The sequence below is a fragment of the Scylla paramamosain genome, chromosome 18 (assembly GCF_035594125.1).
Source record: "Scylla paramamosain isolate STU-SP2022 chromosome 18, ASM3559412v1, whole genome shotgun sequence".
Classification (NCBI taxonomy): Eukaryota; Metazoa; Arthropoda; class Malacostraca; order Decapoda; family Portunidae; genus Scylla; species Scylla paramamosain.
This window is the reverse complement of record NC_087168.1, coordinates 19446250-19459649: the sequence shown is the minus strand read 5'-3', so window position 1 is coordinate 19459649 and position 13400 is coordinate 19446250. Positions and strand designations below refer to the sequence as shown.

Genomic DNA, 13400 nt, shown 5'->3' with positions numbered 1-13400 from the left:
CACCTCAGGAGGGCGAGACACTCTGGTAGAGGCGCTGCAGAAGGGGTCATAACTGGGTCACCGTGGGAGAGAGAGAGTTGGGGGAGGGAGAGAGATGTTATTGGGGTTTAATGTAGTGAGATTGGTAATGTTAGTAGTAGTAGTAGTAGTAGTAGTAGTAGTAGTAGTAGTAGTAGTAGTAGTCATAATAGAACAGCAATAAGAATGAATGTCTTCTTCCTTTATCTCCTACTCCTCCTCCTCCAGTGGGAACGAAGACAAGAACGAACACTTGCATGTGTGTGTGTGTGTGTGTGTGTGTGTGTGTGTGTGTGTGTGTGTGTGTGTGTGTGTGTGGGTCTCTGAAGACACTCGGCGCCCTCCCTTCTGCTTCCCCGAGCACTGAGACGACCCACTTACTGTCGCGTCGTTCTGTATTATGAGGTAGAAACGACCAGCCTCATGGGACGTAACGACTAGAGCTCCTCCTCCTCCTCCTCCTCCTCCTTTACCCTCTTCCTCCATCTCCTTCTCCTTCTCCGTTAGATTTAGCATCATCTCTTCCTCCTCTTTCTATCTCCCTTCGTATCTCGTAATTTTAATCATATTTCTGCATCTCCTCCTCCTCATTCTCCTCCTCTTATTCGTTCTACTCATCTTCCTCTTCCTTCTTCGTATGTAGTTATTGTCATGCCTTCCTCTTGTTATTTTCTTATCGTCTTCCTTTCCCCTCTCTTCAGCCATCTTTCTCATCCTCCTTCTCCTCCTCCTCTTACTCGTTTTAGATATCTCGTTATTATCATTGCCTTCATCTTGTCATCTTCTCGTCTTCCTCTTCTCATCTTCTGCTCTTCCTTTCCCTCTCATCCCAACCATCTTACTTCTTCCCTTCTTCGTATACATAGTTATCATTATACTACCTCCTCTTCCTCCTGCTCCTCCTGCTCCTCCTCCTCCAGTCTCCCCTTGCAGTCGTAGGAGTTAATTAGCATACGTAGGGACGCACAAGATATGTTGATCATGTCTCGAGCGACCCACGGGTTTATCTCTGCCGACCCCTGTTGACTTGCCCCGGCTTATGAGGACACGGGGACGCCAGGGTGGTGCGTGTGTGGTAGGAGGAGGATTGGGGGAGGGGGGTTGTGTGTGTGTGTGTGTGTGTGTGTGTGTGTGTGTGTGTGTGTGTGTGTGTGTGTGTGTGTGTGTGTGTGTGTGTGTGTGTGTGTGTGTGTGTGTGTGTGTGTGTGTGTGTCTTCATTATTGTTGCTGTTGGTTCTGCTTTCGTGTGAGGAGCTCTGGTTGTGGAGGTTGTGGTGGTGGTGGTGTTGTTGGTGGTTGTAGTAGTAGTAGTGGTTGTCGTAGTAGTAGTAGTAGTGGTTGTAGTAGTAGTAGTAGTAGTAGTAATGTGATTGGCGTCTTAGATTACTGGATTAGACATTCTTAGAGAGAGAGAGAGAGAGAGAGAGAGGAGAGAGAGAGAGAGAGAGAGAGAGAGAGAGAGAGAGAGAGATACCTTTATGTGTACTAACATCCTTTTCTTTTCTTCCAGGTGAGTTAACGAAAGTAGTGAAGACAACGCGGATGAACAAACAAGGTCAGTTCATGCCTACTTCTTCTCCTACTCTCTTCCTCTTCCTCTTCCTCTTATTATTATTCCTCTTTTTTCTCCATAACAATAATGAGCAATATTAAGTAAGTCACTTTGTCCATTTTCTTTATCTTTGAAAAAAAAAAAAAAAAAGATAAATAAAGAGATAAATTTTCATCAGTCGCAGGCCATAGTAAGCATCGGTGGTTCAGTGGTAGAATTCTCGCCTGCCACGCGGGAGGCCCGGGTTCGATTCCCGGCCGATGCACAGTGTGACACCGATCACTAGTTTTTTTTTATGGAGGGGAAAGTAAAAAATTGGAAAAATAAGCTGAACTACAAAAGAGAAAACCAGAAAAAAATCAAACTATAGATGCGAAGAATCTTACCTAACCTAACTGTTTTGTATTTCCCTTTCTTTACTCTTCATCTCTTTCAGATCCCTTGAGTGGTACGTGATATATTCCTTTAGTTATTTTGTCGATATATTGGGAGATGGCGAGGGGTCGCGTGTGGCTGGGAATGAGCGTAACACAGGAGGAGGAGGAGGAGGAGGAGTTCAAGCATTAGGAGGAGCAAGGCTCTTCTCGTGATTACTTAAAAGCGATCGCATACTTGATATATTGCAGAGACGAAGGACGAAGAGGAGGAGGAGGAGGAGGAGGAAGAGTAGATGAAAAGGAAGAATGACGAGGGGGTGGAGAGTGTAGAGGAGGCCGAGGAGGAGGAGAAAACTATACTGGTAACAGTGTCAGTCATAATAACAATAATTCCGAAGTAAAGGAAGAAAAGAAAGTGAAAAATAAGAATAAAACAAATTTAGGTCAGTTTGCATTTAGAAAGTTTGTATTTTTTCATTAGCTTCATTAATGCTTTTTGTCTATTAGTTTACTAGGAAGGCCAACACAGTCCTGTATATACACTCCTCGTTATATCTGACAAGCATAGCAATATTTACACCAGCATTTTTATGATCATTATGTATTCATCTATCTTATTTTAGTTTATTTACTTTTTATCTATTACTACATTGGTAAGCATTCATCTTAGTCTTGCATTTATACTCCTACAACCTCACGTTCTCACCTGTGTTCCCCTAGCCAAGTATAGAACACAGCTGATGCCTCGCCGCGTGATGGCAGGCAGCGGGGCGTGACGCGCGGCCCTTCACTGCCACACGGAAGGCCCCTCAAGTGGAGAAACTGAATTCATCGTCGATTCCTGAGTAATATCGCCGATTCCTCCGCCTCAAGAGCCGCCTCACGCGATCTTGTTTTTGAGGAACTTGTCGAAATCCAGGTAGCTTTCTTCCTTCTCCCTGCGACGTTTGCTGATAATCCATAGCGGCGGTCGATGTGTCGCGTCCCTCTCTCCTGAGCCTCGTGCGGGATTGCTGAGGCGTCTAGCGTGAGCAGAGGACGCCCACCTGATGAGCCGAGCATTCCAAGGGTGAAATCAGTGTGAATGTAGTGTGTTAGAGACGGTCAGTGTGTGTGAGAGGTTTGTGAGAGGTGTGTGAGGAGTGCGTGAGGGTGTGTTAGCGTCTGAAGGATAGGGAAGGGATCACGCAAGCTGCTATATTGAAATTACTGGCCCGTGTTGCTCTGGGGAGACACTCGTATTTTCAGCTCCCCGCGGCTCTCGGTTCGATGACGACAAAGCAAGATTTAATGGCTGGTCTGTGGCATTCTCAAGGTGACACGCGAGCTTGGGTGGTGCAGTGTGTGTGTGTGTGTGTGTGTGTGTGTGTGTGTGTGTGTGTGTGTGTGTGTGTGTGTGTGTGTGTGTGTGTGTGTGTGTGTGTGTGGGGAGGGAAAGTAACAATACGATTTATTGGCTGGTTTGCTGCAGGTTCTATCCTCACACACCTTCCCTCTTTCCCTTCCCAGCGTTTCCTCTTCCCCTTCCTCTATACTCTTTCCCCTTTCCACCAGCTCTCGTTAGCGCCTCCCTGATTCCTTCCTTCCCCTTCCTCCTCCTCTATCACCTTTCCATCTCCTCACACCCTCACGCACAGCTACTCCCCACAACTACTGTCAATTCCCCACCATTGCATTTTTTTTTGTCTCTCCCTCTTCTTTCTCTCCCTGCTCCTCCTTTCCCTCTTCCTCCTGCTTCCTTCCTCTTCGCCGTTCGCTTTCCCCGTCGGATTTACTTTTCCCTCGTGACCGCAAGTCGCCTTCGTGCCGAGATTTCAGCAGCCAGGGAATTCCATCGCCTATTGCAGCTGCTTGGCCCCGCTGGCAACACAATTAGCTGCTGTCATGCGTCGCGGAATGCCGATGATGTCGATGTTTGTGGCACGAGAATCCAGGAAGCGAGGACGTCGCCGTGAAGGGAAAGGAAGGGCCGGGGAGGGACGGGGCGGGGAGGAGGCGGGAGTAATTGGGTGTGGAGAGGGGAAAACAAAGTGCAGTGTAGAGGGGAATGTGAGGGTGTGTGGAGGGGAGAGGCTAAGTGGCTGGGGTGCACACTGAGGCGGGTGGGGCCACAAGATGTTCGTCCAGCCACACCAGGTTGTATATATATATGTAGAGAGAGAGAGAGAGAGAGAGGAGAGGGAGAGAGATTTTATTCATATATCAAGAAAGTACGTAACTCCATTATTATGAGCAAAAATACATCTTTATCTCCCTTCATAACACTAAATCCATGCCATAAACAACAAACAAACAAACAAACACTGCTTTTCTTTGCCATACCAGTCTTTTCACTACCACAGAACCTCAGTGAAACGAGACAGTCAATTTTATAACCCCATTCCAAGACGAAATAACAAACAACATCAGATCAGTGGAAACAATAACAAAACGAGAGAAGCGGGGCAGACTCCTGGAGGTCGAGAGAGTGAAGCGGGAGAGAGAGAGAGTGATGGAGTAAGAGAGCAAGAGTTAATTATTATTGACCACATAGGAATACAAACTTAAAAACAAGAGTTAGAAAAAAAAATAACCATATATCAAAACTTGTACTAAAAAAAAAGACATTGAAGGGGAAAATAGTGTGACGTAGAAGTTTCAGGTGAGGATCTGGGAGAGGCGAGAGTGAGGGACGGAGGAGAGTGAGTGTAAGGTGCGGCCTGATGAGTGGAGACAAGTAATTATGGGAGAGAAAGTAAGAGTTGGGGAGAGAGGTGAGAGAGATGCAAGGCGTGGATGGGGAGAGGTGAGGTGACGAAGATTGAGATGAGAGGTGGACTAGAAGTTGTGAGAAGTGAGAGGTAGGTTAGGATGAGTGAGGTAAGATGAGGTGAGGGTGTAGGAGAGATGAGGTGAGAGGCTGGGAGGGATGAAGTGAGGTGAGAGGCAGGGAGAGATGAGATGAGAGGCTGGGAGAGATGAGATGAGGTTAGGAGCTGGTGAAAAGTGAAGTGAGATAGGGGAAGAGGCTGAAAGAGATGAGATGAGAAGCTGGGAGAAATGAGACGAGGTGAGATACTGGGAAAGATGAGATCAGAGACTGGGAGAGATGAGATGAGAGGCTGAGAGAGAGAGAGAGAGAGAGAGAGAGAGAGAGAGAGAGAGAGAGAGAGAGAGAGAGAGAGAGAGAGAGAGAGAGAGAGATAAGATGACTAGACTAACTGGAACATAGAAGAGGAGAGAGAAACAGAAAGACAGTGAGATAAAAGACAGTTAAGCTAGGAGAGAAGTGACTGGGAGAGGCTGAAAGGAGAGAGAGAGAGAGAGAGCAGAGTGAGAGGTGAGAGGTGAGAGGTGAGAGGTGAGGGCAGCAGCAGCGAGTAATAAGGCGGGCGGCGTAATGAGGAGCACATCGTCTTGCGAAGCAGCAATTACCTCTCGCCAGAAGCTCTTGATTAGCACCGTTAATTTCTCCCTCCTTCCCCCTTCCCCCCTTCCTCCACCCCTCAGGCACTGGCGATGGAGGAGGAGGAGGAGGAGGAGGAGGAGGAAGACAAAAGCAGTATTTTCTTCATGATGACCCGCTGTTGCCTCCGCCATGAGCTTGTCCCGTTATTCTCCTCCTCCTCCTCCTCCTCCTCCTCCTCCTCCTCCTCCTCCTCCTCCTCCTCCTCCTCCTCCTCCTCCTCCTCCTCTTGACCTTGACGTTCCCGTGGTGCAGGCATTTCCACTCTCTCTCTCTCTCTCTCTCTCTCTCTCTCTCTCTCTCTCTCTCTCTCTCTCTCTCTCTCTCTCTCTCTCTCTCTCTCTCTCTCTCTCTCTCTCTCTCTCTCTCTCTCTCTCTCTCTCTCTCCCCTGTGTTACACTTTCGTACACTCACTTCGTTGGCTTCGTTGGTTTCAATATTGATGTGCTCTCACCTCCTCCGTGTTGTGGGTTAATATATTGCATTGTTTAAGTTTTCGTTGTCTTGGCGCCTTGTGTTACGTTTGGCCGACCTTTTTTTTATTGCTTTATTGTTTTTCATTGTTTTTATTGTTTTGTTTATGTTGTTTTCAGTTGTTCTTCGTTGTCTGATGTAGTTGTTGTTGTTGTTGTTTTATGCTATTAGGAATCACCTCTATTTTTTTTTCTTTTCTCTTTTTTTTTTTTAATGTTCAGTCAGGTTAGAAATATTAGGGAGGAGATAGAATAGCCTCTTTCCTTTCTTCTTCCTCCTCTTCCTTCTCCTCTTCCTCCTCCTCCTCCTCCTCCTCCTCCTCCTCCTCCTCCTCCTCCTCCTCCTCCTCCTCCTCCTCCTCCTCCTTTACAATCATGCATCTCTTATCTTACATTCATTTATCACACGTAACTCAGTAAGCGCCAAACGTGTCTGTTAATATTTGTTCTTTTATCCCTCTTCCCTTTCCTCTTCTCGTTCATAAGGCTGAGATGTAACCCTTCCTGCGTGACGTTTTTTAGCCCCAGTTAATCTGATACCTTACACACTTCCTTATCATCTTGTGTGTAATATTTATGACTTGCAAACCACAATGTCTCTGTTCATCGTATCCTTTACCATTTTGCCATCTCATCTTGTCTGTTTTTTTTTAACATGCTGTAATGGAAGTTATTGACTTTTTATTTTGTTTCATATTTCCTTATTCCAGTGATAGTTTAACGAGGTTTCCAGTCTGCCATTAGAAAATTAACTGTGAAAACTCCATCGATTCACAGTTGTAGCATTTGAAAAGCGGAAGTTACTGGGGTTTCCAAGGATGCTTCTGTGATTTTAGTGGTAAATGAATATGGAACCTACACTGTCATTAGGAAATACGCCAAGGAGAGTGCTTAAGAATACAGGCCAAGATCTCGAAATCACAAGCAACAAGACGAATCCTTTGAGCCACCAACTTTGAACGAAGCAAAAAATAGAGCAAGAAAAAAAAGCCAAATTAACGTAACTGCAATGCTTATGAGACACCGAAACCTTTAAGAACACAGGCAAAACTCAACATGAATCCTTTGAAACACCAAATTTTGAGCGAAGGAAAAAAAAAAGTGAAAGAGAGAAAGCTAAGTTACCGTACCAACCAAGTATATATTTTTTTTCATCCTGGAGTTAAATTTCCTTATGCGTTCGTACTCTCCTCGTAGCAGCAGCGGCAAGGGAAAGAAAGGAGAGTTAGTGCTGGCTGCTGGCGAGGCTGTTCTTTTCTTCTCCGATAATTAGCAGAAATGTGTGGCCGGATCCCGTAGAGGCTCGCCCGCCGGTCTTGTGCGAATATGCATTATTTTTTTTCTCTCCCCGGATACTTTATCGTTGTCGCGCAAGGTAATTAAGCAGTGGTTATTAATTAAGGAGAAGACATAATTTAGCTTGTGTTCTCACCTCGGCATCTCCGGAGATCTTCGTGGTTTATACGTGGCATTTGATTATAAAGGAGGTAGGTGGAGGAGAAGGGGGAGGATAGAAAACGGGAGGGAGGAGGGAGAAAGAGGAAAGAAGTGGAGAAAGAAGGTCGAGAGAGAGGTGGATGGAGGAGGAGGAGGAGGAGGAGGAGGAGGAGGAGGAGGAGGAGGAAAGAGAGACGTGGTAGAAGAGGAAGGGGAAAGAAGGACGTGGAGGAGAAGTAAAGAAATGAAGAAAAATGAGTAGGTTATGTCATGTCAGGTTAGGTAAGGTTAGGTTATGAAGAAACAGTACAAGGAAGAAGAGACTGTTAGGTTACGTTAGGTTAGGTTAGGTAAGGAAAGGTAAGATTCGGTTAGGTTATGAGGGAGGAGGACTAAGATATTGTTAGGTAAGGTGGGTAAGGTGAGGTAATGTTAGGTTAAGTTATGAGGGAGGAGGAAGAGGAGGAGGAAGAGGCAGTGGGTACGACAAGATAATGCCTCAAAAAGCCTTACAAAAGCTGGGAAACAAATGGAGCAAAACGCACGAGCCGCAGCTTTGCCAGGCGCGGCGCAGCACTCATAAAAGTCTTTCTGATGTACGTGTGAAATTATTCCCCTGAGCGCCTCCTGCACCTATACCAGCGTCCGATTCCCGCGCCAAAATTTCCACCAGACTCCCGAAGACTCACCTAGCCCCCTGTCCCTCCCCCGCCGCCCCTCCCGCCCCCGTCCCTACAGAGTGTGAGCAAAATATTACCCTCGGCGCCTCCCTGCATTCTCCCCCTTCCCAAATGGCTGTTGCCACATAATTACCGCTGCACACTCATTTTCCAGGCCCAACAAATACCGGGGAAAAGCTTGGTTAATGACATTTTAATTTGCCTAATTATATTCTGGCCAATCAGCCACCCTGGCCGCCTCGCCGCTCCCGTCCGCCCGCTCGACGCCTTTTCTTGCGTGCTTGGTCCCCCTCACCCCCTTCCCCGATGTGACGTGGGCTTCCGTGTATGTGGTGCCTGCTGCTGCTGCTGGGATGGGGGGTGGGGGGCGACGTAGCAGAACGAGGTATGAGGGACAAGCGATGAGTGACGAGGAGGTAGGTGTTATCTTGAGTGCTATCTCTTGTGTTCCTTTTGTGTTTGTGGGTCTCTACTTGTTGGTATCAAGTTATTGGTAAGCGTAATGATTTCTTTTTCTTCTGATTGGTTGTTATTCTGAGAGACGAGGGATGAAGAACAAAGGGTTAGGTGTTATTTCGTCTCCCACTTTTGTGTTTGTGGGTCTGTGTTTGCTGGTTTCAAGTTAGCGGTGACCTCGATTCTTTTTCTGATTTGTTTATATTTTGTGTAACTCCAGGAGAGGCGTGCCAGTTTTTTTTTTTTTTTTTTTCAGATGTCTTGAAGAGCTTTCATGCGAGTCTCTGTCTTCAAGTCTTCAAGGTGGTGGTGGTGGTGATGTGTGTGTGTGTGTGTGTGTGTGTGTGTGTGTGTGTGTGTGTGTGTGTGTGTGTGTGTGTGTGTGTGTGTGTGTGTGTGTGTGTGTGTGTGTGTGTGTGTCTCCGCTGCGCCCGTCCTCCTGCTTCTAATAATTAAGTAATTACTAGCCGCTATGACAGAGTCGCGCCAGGTGGAGGCAGTCCCTCGGCCCTGCGCGCACGCACACACACACACACACACACACACACACACACACACACACACACACACACACACACACACACACACACACACACACACACACACACACACACACACACACACACACACACACACACACACACACACACACACAGCACAGCACAGCATATGAACGTGAAGATTAACTGCTACAAAAAAAAGCTAATTGTATCTGTGGAAGGATAAGGTTGCGACGTCAAATAAATAGTTGTACTGAGCACCGCGCGTTGGCCAAGACGAAATTCGGGTCCGGAGGAAGTGTTGATGCGAACAAAAACGTTAATTTGACTAAAAGGAGCAACAGAACACAAGTACGAACCGATGGACAAGAAGCAGCCGGGAGGAAATTATTAAGACGATGTGTGTGTGTGTGTGTGTGTGTGTGTGTGTGTGTGTGTGTGTGTGTGTGTGTGTGTGTGTGTGTGTGTGTGAGAAGACGACATACACACATACGCACACACACACACACCTGCTTCCGTGGTGCTACCCTATTACCTTCTCTTCTTTTTCGAGATTCCCCTTAATTCTTTTGTATCGTCACCGGCTGCTATTTCCTCCTCTCCTGACTTGACCTTGAGGCGAAGGTGAGTCACGAGAACACCTAAGAACCTCCCGCTGCTTCCCTCGCCACGTGCTGCGCTGGCGACGCCCTCCCGACTTCATGAGTCAGGTCCCCTTTGGTTTTAACTCATTTTATACCTGAGTGAATGATGTATTGCTTCCGCGCACGGTGTAGATTACGCTGAAACTACATCACCTTCATCTATCTGCCCTATTCTCTTGTATCTTCTACTTCAGCCTCTATCTCTCTCCTGACGCAGTTGCTGTAGAAGGAAAGGAAAAAAATATCACTTTTTATCTGTATCTCCTGCATCTTTGACCCTTGTCTCTCTCCTGACGTAATAGCTGCAGAAGGAACGTTATAGATGCGATTGCTTCTTCGGTATAGACACAGTAACGAGGAGCCGTGAGAGGAGGAAGGGTTAAGACAAGGGAGAGTTAGGGGAGAATACAGCAGCTTGGGTAGTTTTCTTCCTTTCCTCTCTCTCCCTCTCCCACCCTTCCTTCCTTTCCTCCTCATCTCACCCATCTGCTCCAGGATGGAAAGGAGGGTAAGACTGGCCTGTATGGGTGTATGGGCGTATGGGTTGGAGGGAAGGGAAGCAGAGGAACAAAAGGCATAATGGAGTGGTTGGTTTGCGGGTGTCGGTACGCAGACTAAAGGTTGTTTACGGTGTTCCTCCTCAGTAGTTTTCCTCCTCCCAGTGGTGGTGATGCTTCCTGTTCCCTCAGAGACGTGGTGGCGTAATGTTGGATGTGGTTTTGTACTTTTTTCTTGTTTCGTTCTCTCTCTATACGATGCGTTATTTATTTATTTATTTTTTATTACTGCCACTATCGTCGTCATTATTTTCTCTGATTTTCTTTTCTGTTTCATACTTTCAATACTTCATTATGCCAGTCTTCCAGTCTTTCACTCATACACCCCCTCACTCGTACACGTTGCCATCCACTTTCTCGCTCTTTGAACCCACCAACTCGCACACACACACACACACACACACACACACACACACACACACACACACACACACACACACACACACACACACACACACACACACACACACACACACACTCAGTCAAACTCAAAACAACACACAAGGTACCCACAACTGAAAAAAACCTTATCATCTTACACTTATGACTCCTTCTCACTGTCTCTTACTCTCCCAGCCCAACGCCAGCCTCTCAGACCCCACCATCACCCTTCTCCACGGATTAACTCTAACTTGGGCGGCGGGTTGTGCGTAACTAGAGAATGACGTCATGCCTGGTTGGCGGTATATGGGTGGCTGGCTATTAAGACGTTGGCAGGCTGTTGCAGGGAGAACCAGAAGGGCAGGAGGGAGAGGAGAGGGAGGCGGTGGTAAAAGCTATTAAAAAGAAGTGTAGAGAAGGGCGAGGGTGGTTGTAAGGATTAGAAACGGACGCACGGACATTAGGGAAAGGTAAATATGTAGACAAATAGACTGCTCGGTATAAAGGAATGGATAGATTGTGTTCTCTTTTATTAGGGTGTGTTTGGGTTTAGATTAATTAAAGTGTTGTGATGTGTTTTGTGTTAGGTTTAAGTTTTGGTGGGTAGGATGTTGTAGGGTTAGAATAAGAGAGAGAGAGAGAGAGAGAGAGAGAGAGAGAGAGAGAGAGAGAGAGAGAGAGAGAGAGAGAGAGAGAGAGAGAGAGAGAGAGAGAGAGAGAGAGAGAGAGAGAGAGAGTCTTTTTTGTCTTTAGGTCAGTATATTTACCATCTCGTGAACTAGTACTCTCTCTCTCTCTCTCTCTCTCTCTCTCTCTCTCTCTCTCTCTCTCTCTCTCTCTCTCTCTCTCTCTCTCTCTTCTCACCCAACACGGCAACATCCTAAGGAAATTTAAAGCCAGTCCCTCGCCCCCCACCCCTCCTTCCTTCCGTTCACCCCCACCTCCACCACCATCCCTATCCCCCATGATGAGCAATGGGTCGCTGGTGGACAGGTGAGGGGAGCCAAGGGACAGGTGTGGCGGGAGTGAGGAGGCCAAGGGATGTGTATTAGAGTAGTTAGGGCGGGGTTCCTCCTTCTCACTCTGGCCGCTGTCACATTATTGTCCTCCAAAGCACCAGTTTCCTTCTTGGCTGACCAAAAGTGGTTTCGTTCCCGTCCGCTGCCTGTCCCTCTCTCACTGCCCCTCACTCTCTTCTCTCCCTCATGTTATTACCTCTAGCGCTTCTCTTCTATACCTCCTCTTCGTTATGTGCTTCATATCATAGTTGGTATTAATGTATTCCTCTTCTCCCTCTCCCTCTTCTCATTCTGACTCTCCTAGTTATCATCTACTCTCTTCTTTACCTCTTCTTCCTTACGCTTTTCATTTTTGTTCGTATTAAGGTATTGCTCTTCTTCCTCTCACTCTGGCTACCCTCTATCACCTCTCACACTCAGTACCTCCACTTCCTCACGTTCTCCACCTCACTGCCCGTATTACTCTTTAAATACTAGCGTTTTCTTACCTTTCCCACTGCGTGACACGTGTTTCAGCTGCCCCGTGTGGCTGTTAGTGCGCTGTTACGGCTGTTTTTTCACCGCCTTCAGTTTCCCTTCAGGGCTGACAGCTGGGCTTCACCTGTGCACATTATTTTTGCCCAGGTGTCATTAAGGATTTTGTTCCATTCCGGTCCGCGTCAAGGCCGCCTCTATCGGGGTGTCCGCTGGCGTGTGCGTGAAATGGGTTTAGGTTCAACACGCCGCTTGGTTGTAATTTACTGAACGGTGGGACGGGCGACTGCTGGGGGAGTGAGGGACTGGGGGGGCTTTTTTCGTGCATCTCCGGTGAGGTACAGCTCGAATCCCGGGGATAGTGAGGTGAGATCTGAGAGGAGGATTGAAAAAAAGGTGGGAAAAGAAATGAAAGATTGCGGTCATGACGTCTTTATTGAATGGGAATGATAAACTCTCTCTCTCTCTCTCTCTCTCTCTCTCTCTCTCTCTCTCTCTCTCTCTCTCTCTCTCTCTCTCTCTCTCTCTCTCTCTCTCTCTCTCTCTCTCTCTCTCTAACAACCCTTTGGGGCGGTCAGGTAATTGGCTCCATTCTTGCTCGGTAATTGGAAACACCTGGACAGTGCACGAAGCCCTCCTCTGCGCTCCTCCTCCCGGCCCACCTCAGGCCATGACGACCTCTTGGGGGGATTTATGTTTACGTGTTAATAGTCGCCATTACAGCTCTGTCTGACGGATATGACGACGGCACGTGACGCTGGCTGGGCGGGTGGGCGAGTGGGCGGGGAGTGGGTGTGTGAGACTGTGAGTGGGCGAGTATAGGGGTACAGGAGGATGGACATACATACACACAGACGCAGATACCTTTCTTTTTCTCTCTTACTGTATAGTCACCTGCCCCAACTGTCTCACCTGCCCCTCATCTCCCGTTTTCATTCATCGTTTCACGTCTCTGTCGTTGGTGGTGGTGGTGATAGTGGTGGTGGTGCAGGTAACGCCCTAACTTCACAACGCTCTACCCTCGCAACACCCTTCCCTCTCCTGGTCATGTCTGCCCTGTCCCACCCAGCCAGGAATGTAAAGGAAGGTAGGATAACATAGAACACGAATGATAACTACTGGAACTGTTGGTCTGTATGGAAGATAAACGTATATAGTCAACATTTTTTTTTCTTGTGTTAATATTAGTACTATTAGTGTTACTAGTAAACTGTACGTTATTTGATATGATAAGAGTGAAAAATATTAAAATTAAAAAAAACTTTGCTGGTCTCTCTCTCTCTCTCTCTCTCTCTCTCTCTCTCTCTCTCTCTCTCTCTCTCTCTCTCTCTCTCTCTCTCTCTCTCTCTCTCTCTCTCTCTCTCTCTCTCTCTCTCTCTCTCTCTCT

General features: G+C 47.2%; 1 protein-coding gene and 1 non-coding gene across 2 annotated transcripts in view; both read left to right on the top strand.

Annotated features, from left to right (window-relative positions):
* The first annotated feature begins 1557 nt into the window (after window positions 1–1557).
* The window catches only part of LOC135109244 (homeobox protein prospero-like), a 267558-nt gene continuing 255715 nt past the window's right edge, over window positions 1558–13400 (top strand). The window contains 1 exon segment of the mRNA XM_064020495.1: window positions 1558–1573. The gene's annotated coding sequence lies outside the window, so the exon portion shown is untranslated.
* Window positions 1765–1835, top strand: Trnag-gcc (transfer RNA glycine (anticodon GCC)). The gene has a single exon. It is a non-coding gene; the product is annotated as a tRNA-Gly (tRNA).